This window comes from Hemitrygon akajei, chromosome 27 (assembly GCF_048418815.1).
Source record: "Hemitrygon akajei chromosome 27, sHemAka1.3, whole genome shotgun sequence".
Lineage (NCBI taxonomy): Eukaryota > Metazoa > Chordata > Chondrichthyes > Myliobatiformes > Dasyatidae > Hemitrygon > Hemitrygon akajei.
Window position 1 is genome coordinate 21,288,287 of NC_133150.1, and position 20,925 is coordinate 21,309,211.

The 20,925-nt window shown below is 41.7% G+C and overlaps 1 long non-coding RNA gene across 2 annotated transcripts in view; it reads left to right on the plus strand.

Annotated features, from left to right (window-relative positions):
• The first annotated feature begins 13,492 nt into the window (after positions 1-13,492).
• Positions 13,493-20,925, plus strand: part of LOC140717182 (uncharacterized) — a 42,668-nt gene continuing 35,235 nt past the window's right edge. For both annotated transcript variants that reach the window (XR_012096481.1, XR_012096482.1), the window contains exon 1: positions 13,493-13,602. This is a non-coding gene — a long non-coding RNA (uncharacterized lncRNA). The remainder of the gene's footprint in view (positions 13,603-20,925) is intronic.

The following is a 20,925-nucleotide window of genomic DNA, read 5'->3' on the forward strand; positions in this document are numbered from 1 at the left end:
GACTCTGTGCTTAAGAAGGGGCATATGGTGTATTGGCTTTCATCAACCGTGGGATTGAATTTAGGAGCCAAGAGGTAATGTTGCAGCTATATAGGACCCTGGTCAGACCTCACTTGGAGTACTGTGCTCAGTTCTGGTCACCTCACTATAGGAAGGATGTGAAAACCATAGAAAAGGTGCAGAGGAGATTTACAAGGATGTTTCCTGGTTTGGGGAGCATGCCATATGAGAATAGATTGAGTGAAGTCGGCCTTTTCTCCTTGGAGCGACGGAAAATGCGAGGTGGCCTGGTGGAGGTGTATAAGATGGTGGGAGTCATTGATCAGTGGATAGTCAGAGGCTTTTCCCCAGGGCTGAAATGGCTAGCACGAGAGAGCACAGTTTTAAGGTGCTGGGGAGTAGGTACAGAGATCGGTCCGGGGGTGACATGACCCGGTGTAGAATCTGGTTCCGCAACTCCAACCGAGGCCATTCTCTCAGTAATGGAGGCGTGCGTTTTGTCTTCTCTGCCTGAGCCGTGTCTCCCTTTTCGACCCCTGACCACATGGTACCGTGCCTGGGTCGTCTCGCTGAGCAGCTGCCGCTGCCCTAGAACTCAGCTCCGGCAGCTGATTTGTCTTCAGAGCGGTCAAGTTACAGTAAACCTGAAGAATGGTGTCATCAGAAGCCCCCAGTTGATCCACCACTCGATGCTGCCCCTCCTTTCCCTCTACCTTCAAGGTGATGGCAAACTGACACATGGCCTTCACCCCCGGGGCAGGAACACTCTCCCACCCCTCGTCCCTGTCCAGTCCCTCATGCACCCCTCGGGACAAGGCATCAGCGTCGATGTTCCTGCTTCCCGGCTGGTATTCAGACAACGCCGCCAACCACCGATGGCCTGTGGCATCCAGTTTCACCGAGGTCAGGATATAAGTCAGGGGGTTAATGCCCGTCCTCACCTCAAACTTGGCCCCATAGAAGTTGTCACACAGCTTACCCACCACCACCCATTTCAATGCCGGAAATTCCAACTAGTGTGTGGGACAGTTTTTCTTGGAGGGTGACCGACTCTTGCTGGCGAACGAAACGGGTATCAACCCGGTGCCCTGACCCTGATACAGGATGACCCCCTAAGCCCTCTTGGCTGTCATCTGTGTGCAGTACATATGGCAATCGGGGGTCCGCAAAAGCCAGCATCGGCGCCTGGCTCAGCAGCTCCTTCAGCGACTGAAAGGTCACACCCGCTGATAACAGCCAAAACATCTCCGTTCTCAACTCTGCCACAATCTCCTCTACCGCTCCCCAGGGTAGGCTATCCGTCGTCACTTCACTGCAGTGGACCACGACCGAGGACTGTAACCTGCTGATGGAGGCCTCTCGCGCCTCCGATACGCTCTTCTCTTCCCGTACCTCTCTGATCAGCTCAACAAAAGATGGAGGGGGGTGTGTCTTACGAGACTGTTGGAGACCCCAAACAATCAGGTCCTGGGACTGGGCACCATTGGCTATCTGGTCCACTCTTAACTGATGCACCTCAGCCGCCTGAATGACCCCTCTGCGCCGCAAACAATTTAGCTGCCTCTCTAGCCAAAACATATGAGCAGAAAGCTTCTCCCTCTTCTCCTGACGTATGTTCTGAAACACCACCAGGAGCTCCATTGAGATTCCTGTTGGGTCAAAAGCACTGTCCAGTGCTTGCATGTAATTGATAGCTGTCGCCATGGGATACTGCAACCTGGTGGCTCTCACGTCAGCAGCCGGCCCAGTCAAACTCTCAACCAACTTCTGTTGCTTTACATCATCAGAGCACTGTCCCTCATCTAACAACTGAGAGGTCTGCTCTGCCCAAGTCTTATACTCCTCTTCCCCTTTACACATGACTGTGTGGCTAGGCATAGCTCAAATGCCATCTATAAATTTGCTGACGATACAACCATTGTTGGTAGAATCTCAGGTGGTGACAAGAGGGCGTACAGATATGTCAACTAGTGGAATGGTGCTGCAGCAACAACCTGGCACTCAAAGTCAGTAAGACGCAAGAGCTGATTGTGGACTTCAGGAAGGGTAAGACAAAGGAACCCATACCAATCCTCATAGAGGGATCAGAAGTGGAGAGAGTGAGCAGCTTCAAGTTTCTGGGTGTCAGGATTTAACCTGGTCCCAACATATCGATGCAGTTATAAAGAAGGCAAGACAGTGGCTATGCTTTATTAGGCATTTGAAGAGATTTGGCATGTCAACAAATACACTCAAAAACTTCTATAGTTGTACTGTGGAGAACTTTCTGACAGGCTGCATCACTGTCTGGTATGGAGGGACTACTGCACAGGACCGAAAGAAGCTGTAGAAGGTTGTAAATCTAGTCAGCTCCATCTTGGGTACTAGCTTACAAAGTACTCAGGACATCTTTAGGGAGCGGTGTCTCAGAAAGGCAGCGTCCATTGTTAAGGACCTCCAGCACCCAGGGCATGGCCTTTTCTCACTGTTACCATCAGGTAGGAGATACAGAAGCCTGAAGGCACACACTCGGCGATTCAGGACCAGCTTCTTCCCCTCTGCCATCTGATTCCTGAATGGACTTTGAAGCTTTGGACACTACCTCACTTTTTTTTAGTATAGTATTTCTGTTTTTGCACATTTAAAAAATCTATTCAATGTACGTAATTGATTTACTTGTTTATTTGTTATTATTATGTTTTATTTTATTTATTATTTTTTCTCTCTCTGCTGGATTATGTATTGCATTGAACTGCTGCTGCTAAGTTAACAAATTTCACGTCACATGCCGGTGATAATAAACCTGATTCTGATTCTGAATCTTAGTTAACTGATTTTTGACTAAAGTTTGTGCATAGGCTAAGCACAGGGAAAAGTCTGGGAAAAATGAAAATTGGTATGGCCAAGAAAAAAGTTATTTAGCCATTTTAATGTATGAAATGAATGTAAAAATGTGCAAGTTCGTTTTGCTAATTTAAAGAAGTATTCACTGATGTATCTGTACTTTTGATTTATTAAAATGTTTTTATTTTTGCAAGAACAATTCTGATTTTAATTGTCTAGCTTCTAATTTCTAACATATTTTGATCATTATTTGTGATTTAGTTTAATATTCTGATGAGTGAATCAGTATAAATTATATTAAATAGCTACAGGGTAAATGTAATTAACAGAGCAGCTGTGTCATGCCCAACAGAGGTTAGAACAATTGGAGTGGGATGGCTTCCATATAAATTGCCACAATGCAGAACAAGATGGTTTCCGTTCTGTGTCACTAACCCTAGACTTCCTGATAGTTTTTCCTGCATGTTGTTCCCTTTTCTTCTCAGTTGTTCTTGGTAAAAGTTTTTGGTTTGAAGTGATTTCTGCTATAAATGCTCAAGATCACATCATGGTCCTAAGCCAGTCATTTTAGAACTTTATTTTTTTTATGGGATGTTGGTGTTTCCTATTTTTAATTGCCCCTGGGAAGGCAGTGGTCTTTTTGAGCTGATACATATAAGCAGTCTCTTTGAGCTTAATTCTTCAAAACGATTAATAGAAATTGGACATGCAAGAGCTGTGTGTAGTCATGTTTGCTAACAAATCAATATTTATATTCTGTATCAGAATGATTTTTGTGATAGAGGCTCAACCACACTGTGCTGTCATTTAGAGTTAGTCTGGGTAAATATACCTGTACTTACAGTACAAATGACAGTAACCACTAGTGGATATTGTACAATGCTTAATAATTGTTTGGTTTCTTGAAAGTAACCTCCATGCAGAAAGAAGAATATGGACTAGTCATAAAAAAAATGCTCAAAACCACTATGAAATTGAATAAATAGGAAGAGTGGAGTAAAGTACACCTGCACGGCACTGCTGTGATGCAGTGTGATTGTGCATGGCAGAAAACTCAATAAGGAAAGGAGTTCTTTTGATGCCTCATTTATTCAGTGAAAGAGACTGCCAGAACATGTGCATTTGTGTAGTTTGAGTGCTGTTTGAATGGCTACAAAGACCAAGAACACTCGAATGTGGATTCATCTCCTGCTTTGGGTGATGGAGTGCTGTTAAAATGACTGTTTATTCACCATTTGGACAGCCAGTGTAGCTTTTATCACTTTGTTAGCTGTACAGATCTTCCCTTGATGCTAGGGAAATCAGCAAATTACGATAATCCTTGAATACATTACTAGAAAAAAATGTGTGTATTTGCCATCCAATCATCAATCAATGATAGACAGCTAATTACCTTAATCAAAATTAGTGGTGAAATTTGGCATTTAATTACAGGAGGCTGCTTAATAGGCATGGTTTGTAAATTGACACTAACATGAGATGTTGCTGTATGCATTAGCTGAATATATGGATGTGGGGTTATGTTCATTGGCTAATATCAAACCAGGCATCATACACCTTCAGGTAAGAAATCAATAACTAGGATATTTGGCTGTACGACAAATACCTACTATCTCAGAAGTTTGCTCAGGCTCAACATGTCGTCTAAAACTTTGACAAACTTCGATAGATGCACAGTGTCCTCACTGGTTGCGTCGCGGCCTGGTATGGAAACGCCAATGCCTATGAGTAGAAAAATCTACAGAATGTGGTGGACACATCCCAGTCCGTCACGGGTAAAGCCCTCTTCACCACTGAGCACATCCACATGGAGCCCTGCCACGAGAAAGCAGCATCCATCATCAGGGAGCCGATCATCTAGGCCATGCTCTCTTCTTCCTGTTGCCATCGGGAAGGAGGTACAAGAGGCTTAGGTCCCTCCCCACCAGGTTCAGGAACAGTTGTTACCCTACAACCATCATGTTCCTGAACCAGAGTGGGTAACTTCACTCATCTCAACTCTGAATGGATTCCACTACCTATGCACTCACTTTCAAGAACTCTACCGCTCAGTATTATTTATTTTTTATTGTAAAATTTGTCTTCTTTCGCACAATTGGTTGGTTTTTAGTCTTTGTGCATAGTTTTTCATTAATTCTATTGTATTTCTCTATTCTGCTGTGAATGCCTGCAAGAAAATGAATCTCGCAATAGCATATGGTGACATATGTAATTTGATAATAATTTGACTTTGAACTTTGAACTACCTGGGGAGATTAGCCCACATAACTTTAATTCTGAGTATATTGGAGTTCTGCTGTAAGCAGCTTTTAGACCATCCATGTGAATTAATTTGTCTCAACAAAAGTGACTGATGATATTCTCATTTGAGATGCGCTTCCTTTGTAAATATGTAATTCAACAGAACAAATTGTCTTCATTCAAATATTGAAATGAACTCTGCAGTAGTCTTCAGTCACCTGCTTTAATCTTGGTCCTCGATGCGCATGTAACCCAGCACACTTTGAGTTCAGAAGGATTCCACTTGGAGCGTTGACCTGGAGAAAGTCTTCACCTGGACTCCTCTTGAATGTATGTCTTGGCTGAATAAAGACCTTTTACATCTGCAGTGTGGTCTTTCTGTGGCTCACTTAGAGTTACAAAACAGGGAAGTAGTCACTTACTTATTTAGAAACACAGTGCTGAACAGGGCTCTCCGTCCCAACGAGCCACACTGGCCGGCAACTAGTCTATTTAGCACCAATCTAATCACAGGGGAATTTACAATGACTGCTAACCAGTACAGTACATCTTTGAATTGTGGGAGGAAACCAGAGTACCTGGAGGAAATCCACGTGGTCACGGGAAGAACACACAAACAGCAGATGGTGCAGGGATTAAACTCCAAACTCTGGAACGCCCAAAGCTGTAATAGTTTCATGCTAACCGTTAAGCTCCTAAAGCTTATTGCTTATTAATCTGATAAAGTATACAAAGTTATCATCTCTTTCAGGATTCATTTAAGTCCTGAAAAAGATGATAACTTTTTACACTTTATTGCATTAGCATGCATGCTATTCTGCAGCCAAATTACTTTTTATAGTCAATGCTCTCTAGGGCTCCACACGTTTATACTTTATTGGCTGAGATATTTTGTACAACTGTATGCCTATATACTGTATGATCCAATATTGTGTCTGTGTTCTGTCATACTTTTTTATTTTAGTTTAGAAGTAGATTCTTTGCACTCTCTCTGGGTTCTTTATTCTTGATTCACCTTGGCTAATTCTTGTTATGTCTGCTAGATTAAATGTGGTTTTGATTGGACTTTGCAGACTTGCAAATATCACCTCTTTCTGCTAAAGTCTGATAAGCAAGATCTTTAAGGAATTCCTACTTGTTCTGTAATTGTTCAGTCACTGGTGCTGCCTGGCCTTCCTGTGGTATAAATTGGTGCTTAAGTGGCAGCTTCTAATTGCTTTCTGGAGTTGCATTGCTTTGCATGTATATGAGATGCAGGGCAACAGAAATCACCAAATTAGTTGTCTTATCTGTGCTTTATTTCCGAGGAGCGAAAACCAACAGCAATCCTTTAAGTGAAATAACCCTGCTTAGCCTGTCTATGAAGCCATTTAACACACTTAGCCAATAAGGCAGAGTAGATTGATTGGCCTGCCAGCTGTAATGTAGCTGACAGATTAAATGTTTGGAACAGACACTAGAAATTTCATGCTGAAGATAACTGAGGTCAGGTTAGATTATCACTTCAGAAAAGTAGCTGGAAGCATACGGATATCACTGAAAAATAAATTTATTGCACAAAAAGATCCACTCAGTCTGAATTCAGTGTTGATTAATATACCAAACAGGGAAACACAAGCAACATCATCAGTGTTTTAGGGTTTTCAAAGTGTAATTTGACATTTTATGGGTATGATGTATTTGAAGGAATGAGCTTTGAGAATGAGCTGTGTCAGAGAGCCAAACCCATTGCTTGTGCCGAACACATGATGGCTCAAGGGAGACAAATTCGAGTCACATCCCCCATATACCAGGGGTGATTGATAAGTTCGTGGCCTAAGGTAGAAGGAGTCAATTTTAGAAAACCTAGCACATTTATTTTTCAACATACATTTACACACTTAGTCCAGCGGTTGTGGAGCATACGGATCTTGGACCTCCAGAAAGTGTCCACAGATGGGTGATTGATAAGTTCGTGGCCTAAGATAGAAGGAGATGGGTTATACAGCTCTCGTTACATGCACATGCAGGTCAACTCTTTGAATGATTATGTAGAAAGTTTGAAGTTAATAACTCATCTCCTTTTACCTTAGGTCACAAACTTATCAATCACCCCGATGAGCTATTAACTGATGAGTTATTAACTTCAAACTTTCTACATAATCAGTCAAAGAGTTGAACTGCATGTTCATGTAACGAGAGCTGTATAACTCATCTCCTACCTTAGGCCACAAACTTATCAATCACCCCTGCTGTGGATAGTCTCTGGAGGTCCAAGATCAGTATGCTCCATGACCGCTGGACTAAGTGTGCAAATGTAGGAGGGGACTATGCTGAAAAATAAATGTGCCAGGTTTTCTGAAATTGACTCCTTCTACCTTAGGCCACGAATTTATCAATCACCCCTCGTATTCATCACTGATTGGATAGACATAACTGTGGTCAGTTTGTTTGGAGCCTAAGTCTGTTTCTGATGATCCTTTGTGGTCACAAAGGCACAATGGTGCAGAACTTAGTTCTCAATTCTGACCACAGGGAGTTCTTCCTGTGATCTTGTAGGAATTCCTTCAGTTTTTCCCATGACCCAAGGATGTGGTGGGTGGTCATTTGGAAACACCTGAAGAAACTTGGCAAGATTCCTTTGACCCTTACCAACGTTGACTGATGCACAATACAAAGCATCCTCCCTGGATGTATCACAGCTTGATATACGATCAGCTTTGCTCATGACCACAAGAAGCTGCAGACGGTGTGAACACAGCTCAGCACAATATGGAAGCAGTCTCTCGTCCATGGACTCTGTCTATACCTTTTGCTGCTTCAGTAAAACAGCCAGCATAATCAGAGACCCTACTCACCCCAGACATTCTCTCCTCTCCCCCCTGCCATTGGGGGCATTCACCACCATGTTCAAAGGCCGCTTCTTACCCTGCTCTTAACAGACTGTTGAATGGTTCCCTAATGGAATATGGACTCACAATTTAACTTGTCTGCACGTTATGGTCTACCTGCATTCACTTCTCTGTGGGTGTTACACTTACTTTGCATTCCGTTATTGAGTTACCTCGATGCATTGTGTAATGACTTGATCTGTACAGGCGGTATGCAATATGCAGGATAAACCTTCACGTGATAATAATAAACCAGTTCCAATTCCAGAAGTGTGTAGGTGGTTGAATGAAGAGGCTGAAGGGAATTAATTAATGGGCATTTGACAGACAGAGATAAATAGAGGAATGAAACTGATGTGTGTCCCCCGGAATCTGACATTGACTCCAAGGGACTGAATGTATCATAAGAAAGTCTAAGCAAACAAGCTGAAGACTAGTTGCTTTAGTTATTAAAAGTTTCTCAGTCACTGAGTTTTTAATGTAGATGATATTGTGCAGCAGTCTTCGACATATATAGATAGATAGGGTGCCTAATAACTCTGACAGTATTGTAGTAATTTTATGAGTTGTTCTGTATTGAGACAATAAGATCACAAGACATAGGAGCAGAATGAGGCCATTCAGCCTGTCGAGTCTGTTCCGGTATTCAGTCATGGCTGATCCCTTTTATTACCCCTCCTCAGCCCCACTCCCTGGGCTTCAGCCTGTAACCTTTAGCCGTGGCTAATCTATCTCTGCCTTAAATACACCCAATAACCTGGCCTCCACAGCTGCTGTGGTAACAAGTTCCAGAGATTCACCACCCTCTGGCTAAAGAAATCTCTCTGCACCTCTGTTTTAAACGGATGCCCCTCTATCTTGAGGCTGTGCCCTCTTGTCTTAGACTCCCCCACCATGGGAAACATCCTTTCCACATCTACTCTGTCTAGGCCATTCAGCATTCAAAGAAATCCCCCTCCCATCCTTCTAAATTCCAGTGAGTACAGTTCCAGATACATCAAACATTCCTCATATAATAACCCTTTCATTCCTGGAATCATTCTTGTGAACCTCCCATGCCAGCACATCTTTTCTTAGATAAGGAGCCAAAAAAACTGCCACCGCGAAAAAAAAACAGATTTCGTGACGTATATGATGACTTAGGTGTACAAGATGATGAGAGGCATTGATCATGTGGATAGTCAGAGGCTTTTTCCCAGGGCTGAAATGGTTGCCACAAGAGGACACAGGTTTACGGTGCTGAGGAGTAGGTACAGAGGAGATGTCAGGGGTAAGTTTTTACACAGAGAGTGGTGTGTGCGTGAAATGGGCTGCTGGCAACGGTGGTGGAGGCGGATATGATAGGGTCTTTTAAGAGACTTCTGGACAGGTACATGGAGCTTAATAAAATAGAGAGCTATAGGTAAGCATAGAAATCTCTAAGGTAAGGACATGTTCGGCACAGCTTTGTGGGCTGAAGGGCCTGTATTGTGCTGTAGGTTTTCCATGTTTCTATGTGAGTGATGATAAACCTTGTGGACGGAGAGTGGGAAGGGGGCAGGGAGAGGAGAATAATGGTTGGGAAAATGGGAAGGGAAAGGGGAGGGAGCAGGAAGCACCAGAGAGACATTGTGTAATAATCAAAAAGCCAAATGTTTCGAATCAAATAACTTTGCTTGGTGTCTTAGGGCCGTGTGTGAATGCACCCTCGCCAGCCCTCCCCACTGTTCCTGGCAGTCCTTCTCTGCCATCTGACCCACACCCCTCCTGCAGCGCTCCATCCTCACCATTCCCTGCATCCTTTATTCCTGCCAGATTTACAAATTCATTCCCTGCTCCACATTGACAAATACAGTACTGTGCAAAAGTCTTAGGCACCCTAGCCATGCCTAAAACTTTGGAACAGTACTGTAAGTTGTAATAGTTAATCTCAACACATAAACTCTTGTTATCTTCAATTACTAAAGGTTTTTTTTCTCAACAAGGCAGTTTCTCTATCTTAGATACGTGAAAGTTTGGAGATGCTGGAGGAACCAGACAAAATGCTGGAGGAACTCAGCATCTACGGAAAGGAATAGATAGTCGACATTTTGGGCTGGGGCCCTTCTTTAGGACTCAGTCCTATTTGTTTTTTTTCCATGATGTAATCAGACCTGCAGGGCATGACTCACAACCTTACTGTTAGCAACACGTTACACAGACAAAGAAACAACATATTCTTTAAATTGCTACTCCAACTGCTACATTATCTCCTTTGGTCTCATCCTATCAGAGAGATTCCCCTTGATCTACCATCTTTCTCCCATTTTCTCTGCTACTGAAAGCCAACTGGTTTTCCAATTTTGATAAAGGACCTCAGTCTGACCCCATTCTTGTACCAGAATAAGTATGCATTAGCACATTGGGTGAGGGGTGTGGGATAATATGGAATGTAATTCAGAAAGAAAAGCAACTTCCTTGGTAACTTTTGACAGAAGCTGTGAAATATATATTTCAAATTAACAGAAATATTAATTATTTTCCTTTCTCGTAAAGAATACTGGTTTACATCCAGGAATAGAGATCAAGGTGGATTAACCTGTAAAACTTTAATTTATTTTATCCATTAAGTCGACCTGTGTTGAAATTTTACACTCTAGTACCAACATCAAAACTGGCTAAGGATCATCTTTAAAAAGAGCAGATTTTTGCTTTCATAAACCAGCATACTCTTCTAACATGCTTGGACTTGCGAGGTCAGGATTCCAAACCTTGCTGTATCATGTAAAAGAAATGTTCCCAGTTAATATGGCAACAACTTGGAAATTTCACTAAAATGACACAGGCCCAAAGGTCATTTTTCATACAACCATGTTTTTTTTTGCTATTGGCAGCAACAACCCAGCAGCTTTCCTGAATTTAATAGAATTTAATCCTTTGAGATTGAGGCCAGAGCACTATTTAATGTTGCTGCCTTATTATTTTTGACACTGAAACTGCCAAATTTGAATTTTGTTGTTAAGTTCAGAATTTGATTGTATCATTACCAGTTTTTATGGAGATCATGGCAGTTGAATACAGAATTAGGACAATTATGAAATCCATGAAGAAAGCCAATGATGAAGAAGTTTGTCTTCAATTACCGAAGGCAGTATACTGAAACTGATCGTCTTAATTACTGACACACAAGTTGTGCTGTGGCAGTGGGGGATAAAATGCAACTATCTGCTGGATGTAGTTTGCCAAGGATTAGAGAGCAAAGCCTCATTATAGTCCACTTGTGGAATCCATTCAAAAAGGTTTTGGAAACTTAACAAGAAAGAAGCTAATGAAGATCTTGGTGTAGGGTGTGGAAAGCAAATGCATGTTTAATCAGGGATTAAATATTCAAGTCAAGTTCAAGTCTGTTATCATTCTACCATACACATGTATACAGCAAAATGAAACATTGTTCCTCCCAGACCAGCGTGCAAAATACAGTAATATAGTCATGTAGCACATATACTTACAATCCAACATCTAGACACAAATAATATTAGCACAACAAAGCAAACAATTAGTTTTGAAATTCCTGGAGTAGCTATTAATGACTATCTAAAAAATGTTTCACATAAATAATCCAATCTGACTGCACAAAGGCACTGTGTTAATAACCAAAGTTGCTGTTGGTGATGCTGCTCAACTGCTCCTTTGGCTGACTTTGTATCGAGGGGAGAAGCTGTTAGCCTGCATCTACACTTGCTCTGCTGTAACTCGAAGCACAATACTTTGTCATCAAATTCCCTCTGGAATATAGACAATCAAAACTTAATATCTGAATCAGAATCAGGCTTGTTATCATCGACATATGTTGCAAAATTTGTTGTTTGTGGCAGTAGCACAGTGCAATACATAAAATACTATAAGTTACAAAAAGTATATGTACGTACTCTGTGTATGTGGGTATATATGTGTGTAGGCCTCCGTTAGTCTCGATAGACCATGTATTTGTGCCTTGGAAAGTTTCCAGGGCACAACCCTGGGCAGGGTTATATGGGAGACCGGCAGTTGCCCAAGCTGCAAGTCTCCCCTCACCACGTCACCGATGTTGTCCAAGGGAAGGGTATTAGGACCCATACAGCTTGGCACCAGTGTCGTCGCAGAGCAATGTGTGGTTAAGTGCTTTGCTCAAGGACACACACGCAGCCTCAGCCAAGGCTTGAACTAGTGACCTTCAGCTCACTAGACGAACGCCTTAACTGTGTGTGTGTGTGTGTGTGTGTGTGTGTGTGTGTGTGTGTGTGTGTGTGTGTGTGTGTGTGTGTGTGTGTGTGTGTGTGTGTGTGTGTGTGTGTGTGTGTGTGTGTGTGTGTGTGTTTGAATATGTATATAGATATAAGTAAATTATACTTATATATTATTTACTTATTTTATATGGTCTCTCCCAAGACATGCAGAGAGGCAGCGGCTATGCTGGCTCCCAATAATGGTGCTAGCTCTAAATTCTTAGATAGTGTTTCAAAGTTTTTAGTCAGGGATTCAGTTGTCCAAAGATCTGTGAATACAGCACTGCTGAACTCTTAGACAAAATTACATCAAAGTTAATAATGGTGCTCAGCAGACTACGGATTCAATGGACACCAGACCCTACTCACCACCCCTCCCACAGCGAGGTGCTCACTCTTTGCCTCCCCTCCTGCAGCACGGCACTCTTTCTTCTCCGCCCCTCTGCAGGGTGGTGCTCCCTCCTCTCTGCCCCTCCCGCAATATGGTACTCCCTCCTCAGCACCCCTTCTAATGAAGTATCAGCAAAGATAGGAAAAAAGGGGCAACTTGGTTTCTCCATGGAGAGTGAAAGGCCCAGAAATAGTTTTAACTGGCTTTTTAATGATAACAAATAGTGTTGAAGTCCATCCTAATGTGCATTTCCTAAGTTCCACTAAGATCAAAATCCATAATTGTGTAGTTCAGTGACAACTGGCAATTGTATTTTGTAGCAAGCAGATTAAGTAATAAAAGCAGAAAAAAACTTTATTCACAGAGTCCACTTAACATGGATCTGTAGGAGTGGAGGATAATCATGATACAAAGTGAGTAACATTGATTCAAGTTACTTACAGTAATGATTGACAGGGATTTTCCCAAACATCTCCACTGTGGCTGAATTTAATAGTCACGATTTATTTGATATAGTATGGGAGGAGAAAGTGAAATATCATTATATATCTCCTTTTAATGACCAAATCTATTAGAAATGCATGATTAGTCATTTCCTTGCAATGCTGAATGTTTAATCTGCTCCTATAAAGAGATTTATTTTAAAAATAAACAAGAGAGCAACATTTTTAGTGTTTCCAATGATGGTGAGAGTCACATATTTAAGTTCCTACTTTATATATTGTCTGAAGTTATGGATTTTTATGTAAATAATTCTTAATTTGAAGCCACGTAATATTTCCTAGCATTAAATCCACCTATGTAGTAAATACTGGGGAAATAAACACATAATGGAACTGTAATGGAGTGAAAAGACAAATCTGCCTGTTAAGTAAAGATTACTGTTTAAGACTAAATAAGAAATCATTAACTGTCTGGGATCCTGTGGTTTGAGCAGCTGGAGTGAGGGATTATCTACACATACTTAGACCAGCTGATTTCCGTGGTCGTTTCTCTGTATTCTCCTGAATTTTCACAACTAGAAATCATCAATATTGGCTTTATCCATTTTAAGGTAAGAAGTAAAAAAAAGCACAGGCTATTCCACCGCCATATAAGTACATTACAAATAAAAGCAAGAGTAGGTCACTTGGTCTCTTGAGCCTGCTGTTAATCGCAGTAATTTGCAAATGTCAGCAGGCGTATTTATTTCTGTGGGAGCAAACTGTTTCAGCTGTGTAAAGCTTTTTTTACACATCGTAGTAACACCTCTTTTCCTGATATACACCCACTGGCGTGCTGCAGATCATTGCTCCAATCCAGGGATATGATGGGCTTAGTTTGTGTGTTACGATGTGGATGCAGAGGAGTCTGAGGTCGGGCATTGTAAAAACAGATGCCAATGTCAGAACTGACTTATCTGAGAATGCAATCATTGTAATACCAACCAGATACTGGACAATCCACACTATCTGGACTTGGATTTATGGCAAATGCTTTAAAATAACCTTAGTGTATGACTTTTAAAAAACAGTAGGATTTTCATAGGATGTGTTTGTTTATTATCTTAGTAGTATAAACAGATAAAGATTCAGTCTCTGTGTTAACAGTACTATTTGAAATGCACCTTTGGCCTGAGCAGGAATTATGTGTTGCTTGCATCTTGCATTAGTGTGTACAGCACTCTGGTTCACACTGTAAGACTAGTGAAAGTGACTTCATTTGGACCTGAAGGTACTGTGACTTCATTGGGTAGATGGGCATCTCATAATTTATGGTCACACATTCAGGGTCTTGAGTTAACTTCCATAAAACTTAGACGTGGCCGCAGCAAGTCACAGACAGATGTGAACCAAGACAATTTTCAAAATAGCTGGAACATTACAAATTCCACAATGATACATAAGCAAGTGCTTCCTTCAAACACAAAGACTCTTGATTTTAAGGGCATGGGCGTTGCCAAGTCTTCCACCATCAATAACATGGGGGTGCAATCAGCTTTAACTAGAGACTCAATTGGCTGAAGAAATACAGTGGCCACAAGTACAGGTTGGGCATCAAACTGCCAGTGACTCACCTCATTGACACTACAAAGCCTTTCTAGAATATCCAGAGCATAGGTCAGGAATATGGTGGAGTACTCTCCTGCCAAGCGGAAAAAGGAACAGAAGCCTTAGATCCCACAAGACCAGGTTCAGGGGCAGTTATTATTCTTCAACCATCAGACTACTGAACCAGTGTGGATAATTTCACTCTCTACAACTCTGAACTGATTCCACAACCTATGGTCTCACTTTCAAGGACTCTACAACTCATGCTCTCAGTATTATTTATTTACCTATTTATTAATTTATTTTTGCATTTGTGCAGTTTACCTTCTTTTGCACCTTCGTTGTTTGTCAGTCATTGTGTGTAGTTTTTCACTAATTCTATGGTGTTTCTTTGTTCTACTGTGAATGCCTGCAAGAAAATGAATCTCAGTGTAATATATGGTGACATACGTTTAGAGGCCATTTTATTAGACACACCTGTACACCTGTTCGTTAATAAAAATATATAATCAGCCAATCATGTGGTAGCAACTCAATGCTTAAAAGCATGCAGACACGGTGAAAAGGTTCAGTTACTGTTTAAACTAGAAACCAGAATGGGGAAGAAATGTGATCTAAGTGACTTTGACTGTGGGATGGTTGTTGGTGCTAGATGGGGTGGTTTGAGTATCTCAAACTGCTGATATCCTGCTGTTTTCCCACACAACAGTCTCTGGAGTTTACAGAAAATGGTGCAAAAAACAAAAACATCCATTGAGTGGCAGTTCTGTGGGCAAAAAATGCCTCGTTAGTGAGAGAGGTTGGAGAAGAATGGCCAGACTGGTTCCAGTTGACAGGAAAGTGACGAGAACTCAGATAACCACATGTTACAATAGTGGTGTGTAGAAGAGCATTTCTGAATGCACAACACACTGAAACTGGAAGTGGATGGACTATAGCAGCAAAGGGCCATGAACGTGTTATATTCATTTATTATGACTATTTGCATAGCTAGTCTTCTTCAGCAAATTTGCTTATTTGTAGTTTTTCATTGATTCTATTGTATTTCTTTGCTCTAATGTGAATGCCTTCAAGAAAATGAATCTTGGGTAATATATTGTGACCTATAGATACTTTGATAATTGTCACACCTCGCTTTCAACGTGGGTAAGCGTGCCCGACGAGGGTCGGGAGTTGGAAAAAAAACCAGATGGAAAGTCGCAACAGCACGTTAGTGCAAAGGGGTTTTATTTCGTGCCAGGTGAAAGAAGAGCAAAAGCTGCCCAAAAGTTGTGAAGAAAAATAGACAAATGAAAGCAAACATGTACAAAAATTTACAAATGTACAGGGGCTTTCTCCACGACACAATTTGTCATTAACTTTCCAATATTCATCGACTGTCAAATCCAAACTGCACACCTCTCAGCAAAGCCAAAATGTGGTTTAAATCTGCCTGTGTAGGGTGTAGGGTGTAGGGTCCCTGCTCCCACTAATACAGGCATTATTTTAGGACACCCCAAACTGTCCCTCAGGTCTTTCAGGGCTGTTCTATTGTCTACAAATCAATGTAACGTGTGAGTGAAAATAAATGAAATTGTTTGGAATGCCTGTGTCTAGAATCCTTATTTTTATGAGTTATAAGCCAGTAGAGCATGTTAATTGAAGGGATTGGTTTGATTAGCTAAGCTAATGATTGTTTTACTGTTGGGGTGGGTAAATGGTGAACTACCAAGAACTGCAGATCGGGAGGGCAAAGTGTGTGGACTACTGGGAAAACTAGACCAGGGACAGAATGAGGATGAATGGGTAACTGGGCAATGGGGCAAGGTTATTGAGAGAATCAGCATTGCCAACCTGTTCTGTCACAATAATACATTTACTTTGAACTTGGCCTGGATGAGGGTAGCTGAAACAATAAACATGTAGTTCAAGCTGAAACTCGAGATAAAGCATTGATTGGCAGCCATTCACCAATTTAAAAGCTCACTCCCTTCACCATTTACTAAATGCAATGCAGTTACCTATCCAAGGTACTTCACAGCACAAACCAGTTCTTTTGTCTCCACCTTAAAGAACAGCAAATGCATGTGAATGCTACTGTTTGTAAGATCCATTCCAAAACTGGAACAAGGGGAAAAAGTGCTGATTAAAAAGGAGTTATGGAACAAAGGACTGAAAGAGCACTTGGATAAAACAAAGAGCTGGGGAATTAAAAACATTATTTAAGGACACGTTAAAGAGTGAATCCTTTGATATCAATAGTATTATAGGTATTTGCATCTAGTCAATAGGGGTATGGCAGGACATCACAGAGCCCTGGAATGGACATCCTGATCCACATGTGAACAATACAATCCATCCTGGACCCTACTCAGGATGCAGCTGCAGGAACTGTCATCAAATGGAAGAACTCAGCTCTGGAGAAGAGATTCTGCAGATGCTGGAAATCTCGAGCAATACACAAAATACTGGAGGTACTAATTGCAAAAGGTTGGTTGGCACATGCACCAGGTTATCGTGAAGGCGAAAGGAATGTTTGCCTTCATCTGCCAGAGGGACTGTATTTAAGAGCATACTGGAAAAAATAGAACATACTGGTTGGGCTGCACCTAGAGTAATGCGTTCAGGTCTGTTCTGCGTACTTGAGGGAAGATATACTAGTTTCAGAGTGGTGGAAAGGATGTCCAGCAGGTTGATTCTGGAGATAAAGAGTTTAGACTATGAGAAGAAATTGAGTCGCCTGGAGCTTGAAATTCAGAAGAATGAGAGGGGATCTTATAGACCCGTAGAAAATTATGAAAGAGAAAAGTAAGATAGGGGCAAGAACATTGTTTCTACTGGTATATGAGACTAGATCTAGGGGACATAGCCTTCAGATCCAGGAAAATAGATTTAGAACAGAGATGAGGAAAAGCTGCTTTATCCAGGGTCATGAATCTGTGGAATTCTCTGCCCAAGAAAGCAGTAGAAACTATCTTATTAAATATAATTAAAATACCATTAGATAGGGAGGGCTGCCTCAAAGATGATCACCCAGTTGTTATGAAGTACTTTGAGAGGTTTGTCACTGCTTGAATTAACTTCTACCAAACCAAGGTCCTGGACCCGCTGCAATTTGCCCACCACCACAATATGTCTACAGTAGGTGCAACCTTACTGGCTCTCCCCTCAGCGATGGATCACCTGGACAGTAGTAATACCTATGTCAGGCTGCTGTTTATTGATTACAGTTCAGTGTTCAATGCAATCATACCCTCATTTCTAATCAATAAGCTCCAAAATTTGGGCCTCTGTATCTCTCTCTGCATCTGGACCTTGACTTCCTCACTGGGAGACCACAGTCAGTATGGATTGTAAATAACTTGTGCTTCTCACTGACAATCAACACTGGTGCTCCTCAAGGTTGTGTGCTAGTCCACTGCTTTACTGTCACTGCTGTGCGGCTAGACGCTGCAGAAACATTATCTATATATTTGCCAGTGATACAACTGTTGTGGGCAGAATTTCAGATGGTGACGAGGAGGCACACAGGAGTGAGATAGATCAGCTGGTAGGGTGGTGTTGCAACAACAACCTTGCATTCAATATCAGTAAGACTAAGGAATTGATTGTAGACTTCAGGAAAATAAGTGAACGGAACACACAGCAATCCTCATGGAGGGATCAGCAGTGAAAACAATGAGTAATTTCAAATCTCTGGGTGTCAATATCTCTTGGGATTTATCCTAGGCACAACATATTGATGCAATTGCAAAGGAGACACAGCTACATCTATATTTCATTAGGAGTTTGAGGGGACTTGGTATGTTACCAAAGATTATCACAGATCTCTACTGGTGTACTGTGGGGAGCATTGAAACTGGTTGCATCACCGTCTGGTATGGAGGGGACAGTGCACAGGATCAGAAAAAGCTGCAGAAAATTGTAAACTCAACCATATCCATCATGGGCATCGGCCTCCTCAGCAATCAAGAACCCCTTTAAAAGTTGACGCCTCAGTTAGGTGGCATCCATAATTAAAAGCTCCCATCAGCCAGGACACACTCCCTTCTCATTGATACCACTGGGGACAAGGTACTGGAGCCTAGAGACTCTCGCTCAATGTTTCAGGAACAAATTCTTCCCCACCACCATCAGATTTCCGAATGACCAATCAACCCATGAACACTACCTCAATATATTATGTATCACACTATACTGCTGCTGCAAAACAGTAAATTTCATAACAACAAAGGATGGGAGTAGAACAAACAGATGAGCCAACAGTTAAGGGGCAAACAGGCATTTCAATGGAGGCAGATGTTTTTAGAACGGAACCTCACCTCTATGGTATATGCACTAAGGATATCACTGAATGCCGGCAGAAAGCTCTGGATAGGGATGGGGAAAAGCTGGAAGTCAAACTGGTGTCAATGCAATGGCAGATTTCAAAGAATCAGGAAAGGAAAAAGCAAGCTCTTAATGTCTGGATTACTGTCAGTGAACACATAAATGTGAGGACATCACAAGAGTGGCTGTACAGTTGGGTTAGGAAACAGGGCTTCAGATTCTCAGATGCATTAGGAGGAAGGGTTTCAGGTGGTAAAGGGTATAAATTCCCTCAGAGAAAGAACAGTCGATTGGAGAAGGGCTGACTTTAGCTGGGCGTGTATAGAATCAAAACTTAACAGGCAAAACCGTGATCGAGAACAAAACAGAGCAGCTGACAGGTTGTTAACACAAGTGAGTATCAGGCTGATTACAGAAAGTTGAAAGGGGAATTGATAAAAAGAAATAAGCAGTGAGTATGAGGAAAGATTGGCAGAAAACATAACAGGGTTGTAAGAGAAGAGATAAAATCAGTCAGTGAACAAAAAGGAAATTCAGTCAAGAAGGTAGAGGACATGGTGATGATACTAAATGAGTACTTTACATCAGTCTTAACAAGGAGGAAAGCATTGTTGAAACCTCAGCAAAGGAAGGAGAAAACAAAATTGATAAAGAGAATAGGCTAACTGCACTTAAACATCAGCATTAAAGTCAAAATAAAATTTATTATCACAAAACTTACATGTTACCATTTACTGTGTTGAGAATCATTTTCAGTCAGGCGTTTACAGGAAATAAAGGAAATACAGTAGAATTTATGAAAAGTTATGCTTAAACAAAAATGATAAAAACCAAAGTGCAAAAGAAGACAAATTGTGCAAATTTAAAAAAAATACTGAGAACATATATTGTAAAAAGTAATTGAAAGAGAATCTGTAGGTTGAGTTGTGATGAGTGAAGTTATCCACGTCGGTTCAGGAGCCTGATGGCTGTGGGGTAATAACTTTTCCCGAAACTGGTGCTGTGGCATCTAAGGTTTCTGTCCGATGGTTGTAGTAAGAAGAGAGCACAGCCTGAACGGCAAGACTCCTTGATGATGGATGTTGCTTTCTTGTGGCAGTGCTCCATGCAAGGGTGCTCGGTGGTTGGGAGGGCTTTGTCTGTGATGGACTGGGCCGTATCTATTGCTTTCTGAAGATATTTTTGTTCCTGGGCATTGATGTTCCCATACCAGGCCACGATGCAACCAATTAGGATACTCTCCACCGGGCATTTGTCGAAGATTTTGACAATTAGGATACTCTCCACTGGGCATTTGTCAAAGATTTTGGTGGCATGCCAATTCTACATAAACTTCTAAGAAAGTAGATGCTCAGTTGTGCTTTCTTTGTGATTGAAATTCCGTGCTAGTCACAGGACAGATCCTCTAATATGATAATGCCAAGGAACTACTGACCCCCTCCACCTCCAATCCCCTGATGAGGACTGACTTATGGGCCTCTGGCTCCTTCCTCCAGTTGTTGATAATCAGCTCTTTGATTTTACTGATGTTCAATGAGAAGTTGCTGCTGTAGTACCACTCAACCAGACTTTCAGTCTTCTCCTTATGTGCACTTCATCACCACCTTTGATACAGCCAACAACAGTAGTTTTGTCAGAAATCTTAAATACAGCATTGGACAGGGACTAGGGACATAGCCATGTGGTGTATCTGTGCTCATGGTGAGTGTTGAGGAGATGTTGGTGCCACCCTGTGCTAACTGGGGTCTGCAAGTGAGGAAGTTGAGGATTCAGTTGCACAGGGAGGTAGTGAGGCCCAGGTCATGGAGATAAGTGATGAGTTTCAAGGGGATGATAGTGTTGCATGCTGAGCAGTAGTCAATGAAGAGTGTCTCAATGTATGCAACTTCAACGCCCAGGTGTTTCAGGGCTGAGGGAGGAGCCAATGAAATGACATCTGCTGTTGACCTGTTATGATGGTAGGCAAATTGGTGTGAATCCAGTTCACTTCCTAGGCAGGAGTTCATATGCTTTACGTGGATAAGTATCCCAGTTCAAAT